Here is an 11,929-nt window from a genome sequence, read left to right on the forward strand (position 1 = left end):
AGAAAGCGAATATCTTTTGGACATTGTTTTTGAAGCCGTAAAGGCTTGTCGTCCACTTACTCTTTTAATACCTAACAAACACTGAGAAGGCTGCAAGATATCATTCCTGATGCAAGAAAAGGGCAAAGCGCTGAACTTGAAATGGGCAAAGATCAACACAGGAGAAAAGGACGACAGAGGAGAAAGATCGATGGTGAGACCTACCGGAAACTGTGCTGTTTCCCGGTTCGATTCCGTTGACAAGGCATGCCTGACGAAACCCCGCCCGAACAGGGACTCGAACCCTGGACCGTTAGGTTAAAAGCCTAACGCTCTACCAGCGTAGCGTTGACGAGGTATGCCTGTCAAAACCCCGCCCGAACAGGGACTCGAACCCTGGACCGTTAGGTTAAAAGCCTAACGCTCTACCAACTGAGCTATCCGGGCCTCTTACGGTTTAATTTGGGCCATCCTACGTTGCCAGTAGCCAACATAAAACACGTACTCGCAGAATGGAAAGAGCCCATCTCCAGGACCGTGTCGAAATTCACACTAACGCATGTGTGATGTATTTACCACCTATTTGTCCATAACTATGCGTTCGATCCCGTTCAAACATCAACTTTACCTAAGGGGTTGCAACTTCACTATTTCAAGTCTGCATGCCATCGATTGACCGCCCGTCGCCACTACCGAGTGTTTTAAACAAAACGTCGGTAGCGCATGTGCTGTGATTGCCGACGATTAGCGGTATTTCATTCATCTCCCGTGCATTCATTCATTACGGGCGGCAGACGGGCGCCACGGTAACAATCAGAATGCATTATTGCGCCCTCTGGATTGTAAATTTCACTGGATTTATTTTTCAATTAATTCGGAGAGCAACGTCTCCCTGCTAAAAGATGCAACATGTCACTAACTTGGCCAAGTGACATTCTGCACAGCTGGGTGAAATGATTCGTGAACATGTCTATTTGCAATCGAGAAATGCTACTACGGGAAACAACATCTACAACACTTTCATGAGATGTGATATGGAATTGCTACAGTGTTACAAAAGCATCGCAGCAGCCTTACTAAGTTGTAATTGAAATGTAGCAAATCTGGCGCTGGCAGCGAAAGACGGCATGGTTTTCTGGAAGCGTTTGGAATGTACAACAAAACTCAACTGCGATAGATACTTTGATAGCAGATATTTTGATAGCAGCATTTACAAGCTGATGCATGGTAGTTACAGTCGTAACCATTTGATAATTTCATACGATAATTACGTGCCGCTGCAACTTGCGGTCTCATGTGCTGGGCACGCAAGGCTATGTGGCAAGGGACCTGTGTAAACTATACGAATATTTGATTCAGTTTTAGGAATCAGTGTTTTCATCACCTTACGCAGTTCTTTTTTGTAAACAGTATATCCTCCCCATTATGCATATCTACGTGGTGCCAACACATTGGTTTGGCATGTTGTCGAAATATCAACTCAACTATATCTCCATCTGTTGGTTTTTCTTCGAAGAATAAGGCTAATACTACTGTTGTATCTATGTTGAAATAATATGTTCCTCTTTAAAACACTGAATAACTTACGAAAGTGGATAGGGATTAACCCGATGGTATCAGCCAGTATAAATTGCTTTGCTGACTTGGCACATGTTATACATAGTAATTGTTTCTCCGACAAATTGTGTGCAATAGACATGTATATGTGACGAATTATTCTTTCCGTGCTTCCCACAGAGTGAAGAAACAAGAGCTTCCATGATTGAGAGCCATTTTACGCCCTCTTCGGCAGGAACAGCTGGCACATCTCTAAATCCTCCTCAATAATGGCCCAGCGAAGCGGCAGGATGTCAGACCCTCCTGGTCGGCTGGCCGGTTCCTCCACTACTAATCCCCGGTCACCTGATACAGGGATAAAAAAGGTGTCTTTTCTGAGGTCAAGGACATTTAGAACAGCCCATACTGTCGCCTGCAGCTATCAGCTAAAGCTATCAGAAACCGTTGCAATACAATCATAGTAGCGCCAAAAAACGCAAAATAGAGGCAAATAAAATTTAATGCATCATAGACATCATATTCTTTTTCGTTATATGAGTTTCATCTGCAATAAAACGAATTAAAAAAGGCTGGCCATGCCAAACATTCCGTTGGTTAGGGTGAGAACTTTTTTTGACAGGTATCATTTTTTGAAAACTGCTTTTGAAGCCGTGAAGTCTTGTCGTATCTTTTGCCCTTTGATATCGATACAAAACCAAAATAAGCTGCAAGATACCATTCCCGATGCAAAACGCGGGCAAAGCGTGAAAGTCATGCGAATCTCACATATCTACTTACGCCTTATTTATGAGCTCACATGCTCGCTCACAATTTACAAACTTCCATACACCTTACTCCCTTATTTCTTTACTCCCCACTAGCTCGCTGACGCCCAACGCCAGTTAGTGATCTTAGAAATAGCAATTTCAAAGCAACCCCGGTACAAGACGTCCTGCTGACGGGGAGTACCAGCTAAAACAACGCCCGAACAGGGACTCGAACCCTGGACCGTTAGGTTAAAAGCCTAACGCTCTACCAACTGAGCTATCCGGGCTCGGTTCCGTACATTTTGGGTACATTTTTTGACCAGTCGCGGGCATAAAACACGCTTGCAGAATGGAGTTCACATTTGGAACCATTCATGTTCGCCAAGTTTTCGCCGGGTTCAGATGCGTAGTCGTGCTCTGGAACACGCCGACCTCAATGCAAATACAGAGCGCATTACTCAAAAGGAAATGCATAGGTACTCGGGGTATGCTGCGCAATGCCGCCTGAATTTTCTGCCATGCCACGCCACAGATTAATTGTGCTTTGAGACATCGCTTTTTGGAATGATGCTATTTTCACCAATGGTTGTGATGTTTTTGAATTTGCGTCATTTCCTTTTTTCAAGTGTTCTTGGGTGATTCACATGTCGTATCTGTGTAGATGTCTGTCATTTTAGTGTACATTTCGTACCCCCTGTGTATGGTTCCACCTTTACATGACACGACCACAAGCAAACCCCTGCTGGCTTCGGTCATTTACCGGCATGGACGCAGGACGCAAAGCACATGAATAAATAAGGAAAGGTAACGGTAGCATCCAGAACCTATTCCCCGCTCTCGCCTCCAAGAGCGTGTTGCGCATCTGTCCGCCAGGTGCGCTGGTGTGCAGGCCGAGCACTCCCCAGCTCACGGTAAGCTGCCATCGCCGTGCCGCCGCCGACCTAGAGCATCTGACCTGCTGCAGCTGGGAGCAACAGCCCGGGCTGCACTTGAGCTGCCGCAGTTGGGAGCAGCAGCCCGGCAGCACCTGAGCTGCCGCAGTTGGGAGCAGCAGCCCGGGCTGCACCTGAGCTGCCGCAGTTGGGTCGAGACCCACTGCTGTTTCCTGTCTGTTTCCGTGGTTGTTTTGCCTACGACGCAGGTTCAGATGTCGTGACTGCCTCGTGTCTCAGACCACGCGGTTACGATTGTTCACTAGCGCAAAGCGTGCCACGGCAGGCTTCCCAGTGATCGGAACGCTGTACAACAGACAAGGATTAGTGTAAGAAATAAGCTCATATGCGGACAGTCAGCCTAAATGACTGAGTACATTCGATATGTGGTCATATTTTTGTCGACCTGAGATGAGCCTGGCAGCGAAGTTGAAGACTTTGAGCAGTTTTGAGGTGGTTTGACAATTTGCGCTACCATACATGTGGGCGTACTAGCGTATGTGGAACGGAACCAGGGCCACGGCGATCCTGAGTAACATGGCTAGAGAAAATGCGTGTGTATCATTTAAAATGCCTATCAAGATGTTAATTCCTTTGTTTACTACCTAATCCACGTGACAGCCCCATGACAGAGGTGGGTCCTAACGGTTCCGAGATTTCGCGAAGTTTCAGAACACTGTAACACCCGATCCATGGACAGATGCTCTCGGACCTGGCTGAGGTGTCAACGGTCGCCACACAATAACATCTCAGTTTTGGCGACATTTGGCATCAGCCCGTGCTGCAAAAAACTGCGTGCACGCTACACCCAGCCACGTCTCCCCTACCTGTTGCACCTCCACTAACCGGACGCGAGGACCCGTAACAGCTAGTTACGGGTCGTCAGCTGGCAATTACCGGACCATTTTACGTTATGTTAACATGTTAACGCCGTAGCCGTGTATGTGTGATGGATGCTACTTACGTGCGTGCAGATCTGCAACGCTGAGTATCGAGATTTTGGCTTTTAAGACTCGCTAACGCTCACACCTGTTACATGAATTGTTACGAATCGATTCTAAATGGGTGGTTGAAATTTCCTGCGTGAACGTGCATTGTCAATGTTTATTGCTTTATCAAACGGAACAATAAATTGCATAGACATAAAGTCATAACACACGTAACAGTTTAAGAGCTTAAACTTGGAAAGCCCGTAATTCAGGGTTTACCTGCTTCATCCATGGGGCGGTCAGCCCATCCCCTCCCTTCCTTAAAAAAGCACGTGCCGCCACCCTGGATCCCAGGTCACCATGAGCGCATATATAAAGCACATTGGAAGAATATGTGAGATTTTACGGCGTTGATAACGAAGGCGTTGCTTTGCTTTGCGTTTGCCTCTATTGTCTGTTCTATTGTTTTACTTGTAATTACTTTCAGTAGCCAGACTTAGGAAATGTTTTCGGAGTTAGTAGAAGTTAGGGCGAGGCTATTGTAAGTTAAGGTTGAAATCAGCTTGCCAAATAGGGTTATGTATAGTGTAAGTACTACTTTGCTAGATAGTACAAGGAGATAAAAAAATCACGAAAAATCTGAAGAACAAAAAAAGAGTACTAGTGCAAGAAAGTGTGAATGCAGATGTGACCTGATTCGTCAGAAGATTGTGAGTATAAAGGAAAAGCTAGGCAGAGTACAGAGTGTGTTTGTGTGTGTGTGGAGAACTTGGAGTAAGAATTTGGCTCCGAGGAAAGAACTACATATTTTCAAGGATGGCAGGATTGCATTGATTTTAGCAACGCTAAGGAGTTGGCAAAGGTGGCAGCGGAGTGCGGGGAGTTAAGAGTGAGGTTTTAGCTATACTCGAGGAGCTCAAGAACCTTAGGATTAGGCAGGACAGGGGTGAGGAGGGTAGACTAGATACAGGTCACAGGGTGCAGGCTAGACAGGGCAGGGTTATAGATAAAAGACCAGATGAAGGCCAGGATGGTAGCAAGGAGGGGCACCCCACTCACAAAGATGGCATATGGCAGGTAGCTTAGAATAAGGATCAAGACCTTCACATGTAAATGTAAGAAGTGTGGACGTGCCTACTAGGAATGGTTTTGAGGCACTACAGAATGGACCCAGGGGTGGGGTGGGTCCAAGTAACAGTGACGGTGAGGCAGTGTTCTGATGGCAAGGGGCTCTCCAGTTAGACATCCCAATAGGGTTTTTTTGTAATGGAAGGAAAGGAAGGAGATGTCTAATTAAGCCTGCAGCCAAGATCAAGGACCTAATAACAGTGACAGCGCAGGTCACCAGTGAAAACCAGGCCAGTGCAGTGATTGTGCAGGTTGGGGTCAATAACATAGGGCAGGAAAAAAGTAAGAACAGTGATTGAGGATTATATAACCATTGTGGCCACTCTGCAGCACAGTGAGGGCAGGAAGGTAGCAACAGGATCTTCCCAAAATCGAAGCACTTCCTAAGTGGAGCTCCAGGACGTTGATGGCCAACGCTAGGGTAGGAAAACTTTGCGGAAAGCTAGGTCTCACTTTTGTAAGCGAGTGAGACGGGTTATTTAATTGTAGAGACCCGTATCAGGGGATGGCCTCCATTTCTCTGAGAACGGTGCACACATTCTGTGTAGGGTGTGAGAGCGTATCCTTCAGGGAAACTGACTTCTGGGATGGGGGGGGGGGGGGGGAACATAGAACACCTAAGCAATGAAAATTCCAAATTTTTGAGCAGTGAGCCAAAAATAGGTGCGGCAAAACTTTACGTGGTTATACGCAAATGCAAGAAGCATCAGAAGCAGGCTTAGCGAACTCCTTGCGTGCTGCTTGGGAAAAAAAATGAACATGGAAGCTGTTATTGAATCTTGGATCAGTGAGCAGGTTTTTGGGGATAGTTAACGTGAGTTTGAAGTTCTTGGCTACAATGTGTTTACTTTTTACAGAGAAGCGAAAAAGGAGGTGGGACAGTAGTATATGTAAGGCAGAATATAAAATGTCAGACTGTAGATACCATGAAAGACGGGTGATAGTGTAGAATCCTGGGTATATTTCGGTGGATTTGGTTATGGCAAAGGGCAGCAAGTTAGGCATTGAAACCTTCTCTAGGCCTCCGAATAGTTATCAGAGTGTGGACACAGAAATTTGCGAAGAAATTGGCAGAGATGTGAATGAAAAATGTGTAGTGCTGGGGGATTTCAACATCCCGGGCTGGAGTGTAGATTTTGAACAATTGCCAGATAACCACAGAAATATAGTTGCCGGTTTGAAAAAAAAATCGGCAAGTGGTGTGTGAATTCACTCGGGAAGATAAGGTTTTGGATCTCGTTATGCCTAGTGAGGAGGGGTTGGCAGATGCTTTGACAGTAGATGAGACACTGGAAAATATGGACCACGATATTGTAAGGTTTTCAATGTGTCTAGGTTATTGAGATGGGGCTTATCATACAAATCATGACAATCGAACTGGCGAGTCAGCCTAAGCACGGCTCCGCTCCTTGACGTTTGTGTTGTCAGCAGGCGGGCAGCGTCCCAGCGCAGTGCCAGTGAGTTTTCGGCATTCCCACAGCCGGTCAGCGTCACTATCGGGGACCTCAAGTTGAAGGGGTGACCGAAGTAGACTTGTGGTCCACGCAGGACTCTACTGACAATAGCGTGCTGCGGGTGGCTCGGCTGCCAACGGTCAGATCGCTCTTGAAGTCTGCTTTTTCTGCGGTACAGCCCGAACTTCAAGCAACACCCATCCTTCCTGCACATTGGTCGCGTCTTGTCTCCGGAGTGTATTGGTTTTAGTGCAACCTGACTTTTTTAGAGGGTTCCGTCCAAAATCCTGCACAAATATTGTATCAACCCTGAGGTCTTTTCTGAAGATTCGGAGCTCACGAGCTATGCGAATCAGCATTTGAACGAGCGGATTTTGATTTGAACGAACAACCACGACCGCGACGGTGTGCAGACGCCTTGTTGTTATCCTAGGAGTGGCGGTAAGCTTGTAAGTGTGAGGGGTAAGTGCAGGTAAGCCGGTAAGTTCTATACCTGGTGCACCGGCCTGTCTGCTGGCACGACCGTTCCGTGTCAGGGCTTCTGTGACGTCACCAGCAGCCACGTCGCCCGCTCCAGACCAGCAAAGCCGGGCAGCTGATACCAACCGGATGACGAGAGCGTTCCGATCGGAGATCATCCTCTTTCAACACTGTGGTCACGCTCGGAGGTCATCATCCTACAACACATGCGTCAGACTTCTCGTCCGTGACGTAGTCGATAGCGGAAGGCGGTGGAGTCACCAGAGCAGCGGACCCTTCGTCGTCTCTACCTAAGCTCTCGTCTTCGATCGGCTGCATTGGCTTTTGCGCCGCAGGCAGGCGGCACCCGTCGCGCCTCGCTGGCCGCGTTGATGTGAATACAGGTACCACCGCGCCGGCGTGAATACAATCGCGGTGTAAATCTCCTGGGTGCGCCGGGGTACTAGAACGGGACATTGAGTCTGGCTCTTGGCCAGTGGTTTCATCATCCCCGCGACGTTCGGCAGATGAGGTTCGACAATCGGCAGGTGAGGTTCGACAATCGGCAGGTGAGGTTCGACGATCGGCAGGTGAGGTTCGACAATCGGCAGGTGAGGTTTGACGATCGGCAGGTGAGGTTCAACGCTTCGCGCAGGTGAGGTTCAACGATCGGCAAGTGAGGTTCGACGATCGGCAGGTGAGGTTCGACGATCGGCAGGTGAGGTTCGGCGACCGGCAGGTGAGGTTCGACCATCGGCAGGTGAGGTTCGACGCTTCGCGCAGGTCACAACAGCTCTGTTCAATGTACTGTTAAAACGCACGAACAACGGGCGCCCGGTCGCCGGCGGCAGCACGTCCGTGCTTCCCTTGCAAGTGATGCCGAGCACGCGTGGCGTGCTACATGAGGTTGGTCGGAATGCGGCGCCTCCTCAAAGTAATCGTTCACGGCGTGGAAATTTTAATGGCGTCTACCTTTTACTTGGAGCATCATAATGGTAGGTGCGGCTGTGTTTCCCGGGTATGGTGAGAGGAAATGTACCAGGGCCAGCAAAGTATTTCGGGTCGGCGGTCTGCTGAAAATCCTCCAAATTTGCCTACCGTTTAATCTGGGTCCCACTGAATCATTCCGGGAAGCCTGCCTGCGGTTACGCGCTGATGCACTTTCACTAGCGACGACGAGGGCATAGCACCTTCAAACGTGCGGATCTCATGCCAGAGCGCAATTATTCAACGCACCGGGCGATCGTGGAAAGGGGTTTGAGCGCTACCTTACAGGCTGGCTCCCAGCAAGAAGAGGTGTTGAATTCGCGATCGGCTGGTCTGCGTGTTCTCCGAGAATCGCTGTCGTGACTGTCGACGGGGGACTGCGGGACGGGGTTGTCCAGATCGCGCCTCGGCAACATGCATGTCCCCTGATATCGAGGTCTCATAAAAAGGATTGCATCAGATGTTGTGGATATTTCCTTTCAAAGTACTAGCTGGAAGACTTCACTAGCAATAGCGAAAAACAGGAACTGAAGGCCGTCCTATTTTAATATGTATCCATTTCATATTCCACTTATCGGTCGTCGATTGCCTTCCCTTTTAAACAAGGCTGCCAAACAAGGAAATAACGTGCATTGTGTTAGTCTCCGACAACAATTGAAGGAAAAAAGTGATAACACTCGCAGACCACCGCACGTGCACGCGAATTTCTGTTGGTAGCTGTTCACAGAGCAGCACGCCTGCAGTTTCTGCTTGAACAGCCTCACCTTCTATAAGATTCTTGGTGCTGTTTTCTCATGCTGTTAATGACGTGCGCTGGAGAGCCACTATCAGAAAAATGCATCGCTGCCCAATAGTAAAGCCCTTTTTAAGGTACTAGGGGTTGATATCCCTCTCGCGCATGGTTTCCCTTCCCCAAGGCTTTTCGCATTTGGGTTGACATGCCTGACTGCATAATGGACCATTATACAGTACGTGATTATAATGTAACTGTTAACAGAGCATGTGACTGCTCGCAGCAGGTGCGTCCTCGTGACATCTCAGAAGATTAACGTTAGGACTGTGGCAGTTGGACTCAGCACCTGATTTGGACCATGGCCTTCCAAGGAACAGAATCAGCCCGACAATGACCTTGTATCCCGACACGTTTGGGAAAACTGCGTTTCTGGAGTCATCGAGATATAACGCCCCACCACTTCAGACGGTGATGCTTATCAACTCCATCAAACGCCGAAATCATTTCCGAGAAGTTTCGGATCACATGGTGTCACCAGAGTTAAAATGCGACAATTCCAAGTGCGGGTTTGGTTAGGTTGAGACCATATGTACCTGTGTAGAAAATCTAGGAGTTATGTGGAAATGACTAGACATCCAAGAATGCGGACAGCCGCGCTACCCTAACAGCAGCAGCGGGCCCCCTCCTTCATCTCACAGAAACTGCGCCGCATGTGTCGTACACTTCGGGCGCTTGTCAGGGACTAGGTGCTGTGTTGGTATGGGTTTCTTTCTTTGGTGGATTACTGCATAAAATGCAGATTTGGGGAAGCAAGCGAGCTCATTGAAACCACCGGGAGCGTCGACAACACCGGCTTATTGTTGATTTGAAGGATATAATGCAGCTGGGCAGAACTTTGCATAGAATTTCGCCGCTCGACGCGCATTGCGCAGAAATTGTCTGCATGAAAATCGGAACGAACCACATACACTGATATCAGTACATGATGTCACACATACATGAAAACATCATGTAATGCCGAAAGCGCGGTTATTCACTTCGTCGTACGTGCGATCCTCGTTTCCCCTGTTCTTCTGGGAAATGTTTTCAGTTCTCAATCTATTGTGACTTCAACACGTCCCTCGTATGACTTCTCGCCCACGGCTCCGCATAAGCATTTTGTCTTGTGTGCAGTTCGTCGCATCACATTTCCCGGCATGCGTAATGAGTTTGTCGCATGAAATGGGCGTGGCCTATGGAATGCCCTGCATCGACACATACGAGGCGTGCGACAACGACAAAACAAAGGTTATTTTTCATAGCCCCCTTGCTAAAAGGGTGTTCGCCACCGACGAGAGTCGGAGTGTCCCGGTGGTACGCGACGAACCTGGCGCACCATGAATGCTTTTCACCGTGACAAAGCAATATCATGCTGATGGCAACGACCAACGGCAGTACGGGCTTCCCCATTCTTTGTTCCTCCTCTACCGCACAGTTGTGCAGCGAGCTCGCCGCCAATTGCCTACGTAGGCTTCACCAGGTGAATACCCGGACTCCCCCAGCACTATCACGGGCCGGAAATGACCCTTCTGAAACTGACGTAGTCTGCTCAGTGCATTAGCGAGGAGCATTAGTCACATTCATAAGACAATAGTATTGGCCCTATTCCTCGGAGAAGGTCAGAAGAATGGAAGTATAACTGAGTTGACATTTCGATAAATGGACGTTGCCTAAATATCAACCCAACTATATCTCCATTCTCCTGTTTTTCCCCGAGGAATAGGGCTATACCACTGTCTATCTTTGAAACTGCCTCAACATGTTCTAGCGGTTGTTTTGTGTTCGCATGGTTCTTATGGCTGGCAATCTGAGCCAAGGGCGTGCTTTTTTTGTTTTTGGGTTCCAGATGCTGCGCCTCCGGGCGCCTCGCATCAAGATTTTGGCGACTGCTTCAAGGGAGTGTGACTAATGTTAACGGCTTTCTCCATACACGCCTAAGGGGAGTTCGGCAATAATTAGCTCCGGTTAATCTTGGTTGCTGAATGTACACTTGGATCTTGCAACGGTTTTGATTTATCTACTTTTATCGATCCCATCGATGGCTGTGTGTGAACAAATATAATCCTAAAAAGATAAACCAATGAGCGGGTAGGAAAGGGCGAATGCACTGGCTTATATGTTGCGAGTAACTGCGCGCTAGATACATGGCCACTATTTTGGTTGCTAAGCATCACAGAACAACAGCATTTCCCTTGAACATGGTGCAGCCGACAACACGACACAATACGTGTTCCTCATTCAGTATATGGTAGGCCGACATGAATTGGTGCGTATCAACCGACCAGCCTTACCGTGAGTCTATGCCCATACATCCGCAGCCCTCAGCTGAATATGAACCAAAAAAACATCAATATAATCGCCACCGCCATCGCTGCGTTCGCAACCTGCTGTCAGTGCTGGCAAGCGACACCCTCGAAAAACTATTGGATAGAGCTAACAATACCTTGTCAATGGTGTCCATGTGTTTAGTAATGAATATTGCCTAGGGGCAACCCGAAAACTTTGTTCTTCCCTACAGACCAAAATAAAATTTGGGGGCTGTAACAATATCTCGTCAGTGGAAGCGAATGTAGAAAGCCAATGACACCAAAACCTTTAAATCCAAGACTCCTACCATCCCACGTGCACAGTCAAAAATCCTAACTTGACTAGACACACTCCCTTTGACGCTGCTTTTCGTCTGTGCTATGACATCGGTAGTGAAAAGGTGCCTAGCGTCGGAGGCAAACCTCAGTGTGAGTCATGCAGACTATTCGAAGCGGAGCATTCATAACTATCATAACATTATGGCGCTGACCATGCTTCTCAATAGAACCGTCATTAGGTTTATCAACATCAGCATCAGCATCAGCGCCATCTTCTCCGCAGTGTGAAGCATTTACACCTATCCACAGACTCAGTCACGTCTTCCTCCAGGCGGCCACCCGTGCCATGCCGATGTACATCCTGCGAGTTAATCCAAGTCATGACTGCCTCACGATGAAAA

At 48.1% G+C, this 11,929-nt stretch overlaps 2 non-coding genes across 2 annotated transcripts; both read right to left on the reverse strand.

Annotated features, from left to right (window-relative positions):
• Nucleotides 1–353: 353 nt before the first annotated feature.
• Nucleotides 354–426, reverse strand: TRNAK-UUU (transfer RNA lysine (anticodon UUU)). The gene has a single exon. It is a non-coding gene; the product is annotated as a tRNA-Lys (tRNA).
• A 2,070-nt stretch (nt 427–2,496) lies between these two features.
• On the reverse strand, nt 2,497–2,569 carry TRNAK-UUU (transfer RNA lysine (anticodon UUU)). The gene has a single exon. It is a non-coding gene; the product is annotated as a tRNA-Lys (tRNA).
• Nucleotides 2,570–11,929: the final 9,360 nt, after the last annotated feature.

The sequence above is a fragment of the Pollicipes pollicipes genome, unplaced genomic scaffold (assembly GCF_011947565.3).
Source record: "Pollicipes pollicipes isolate AB1234 unplaced genomic scaffold, Ppol_2.1 Scaffold_4219;HRSCAF=4965_pilon_pilon_pilon, whole genome shotgun sequence".
Taxonomy (NCBI): domain Eukaryota; kingdom Metazoa; phylum Arthropoda; class Thecostraca; order Pollicipedomorpha; family Pollicipedidae; genus Pollicipes; species Pollicipes pollicipes.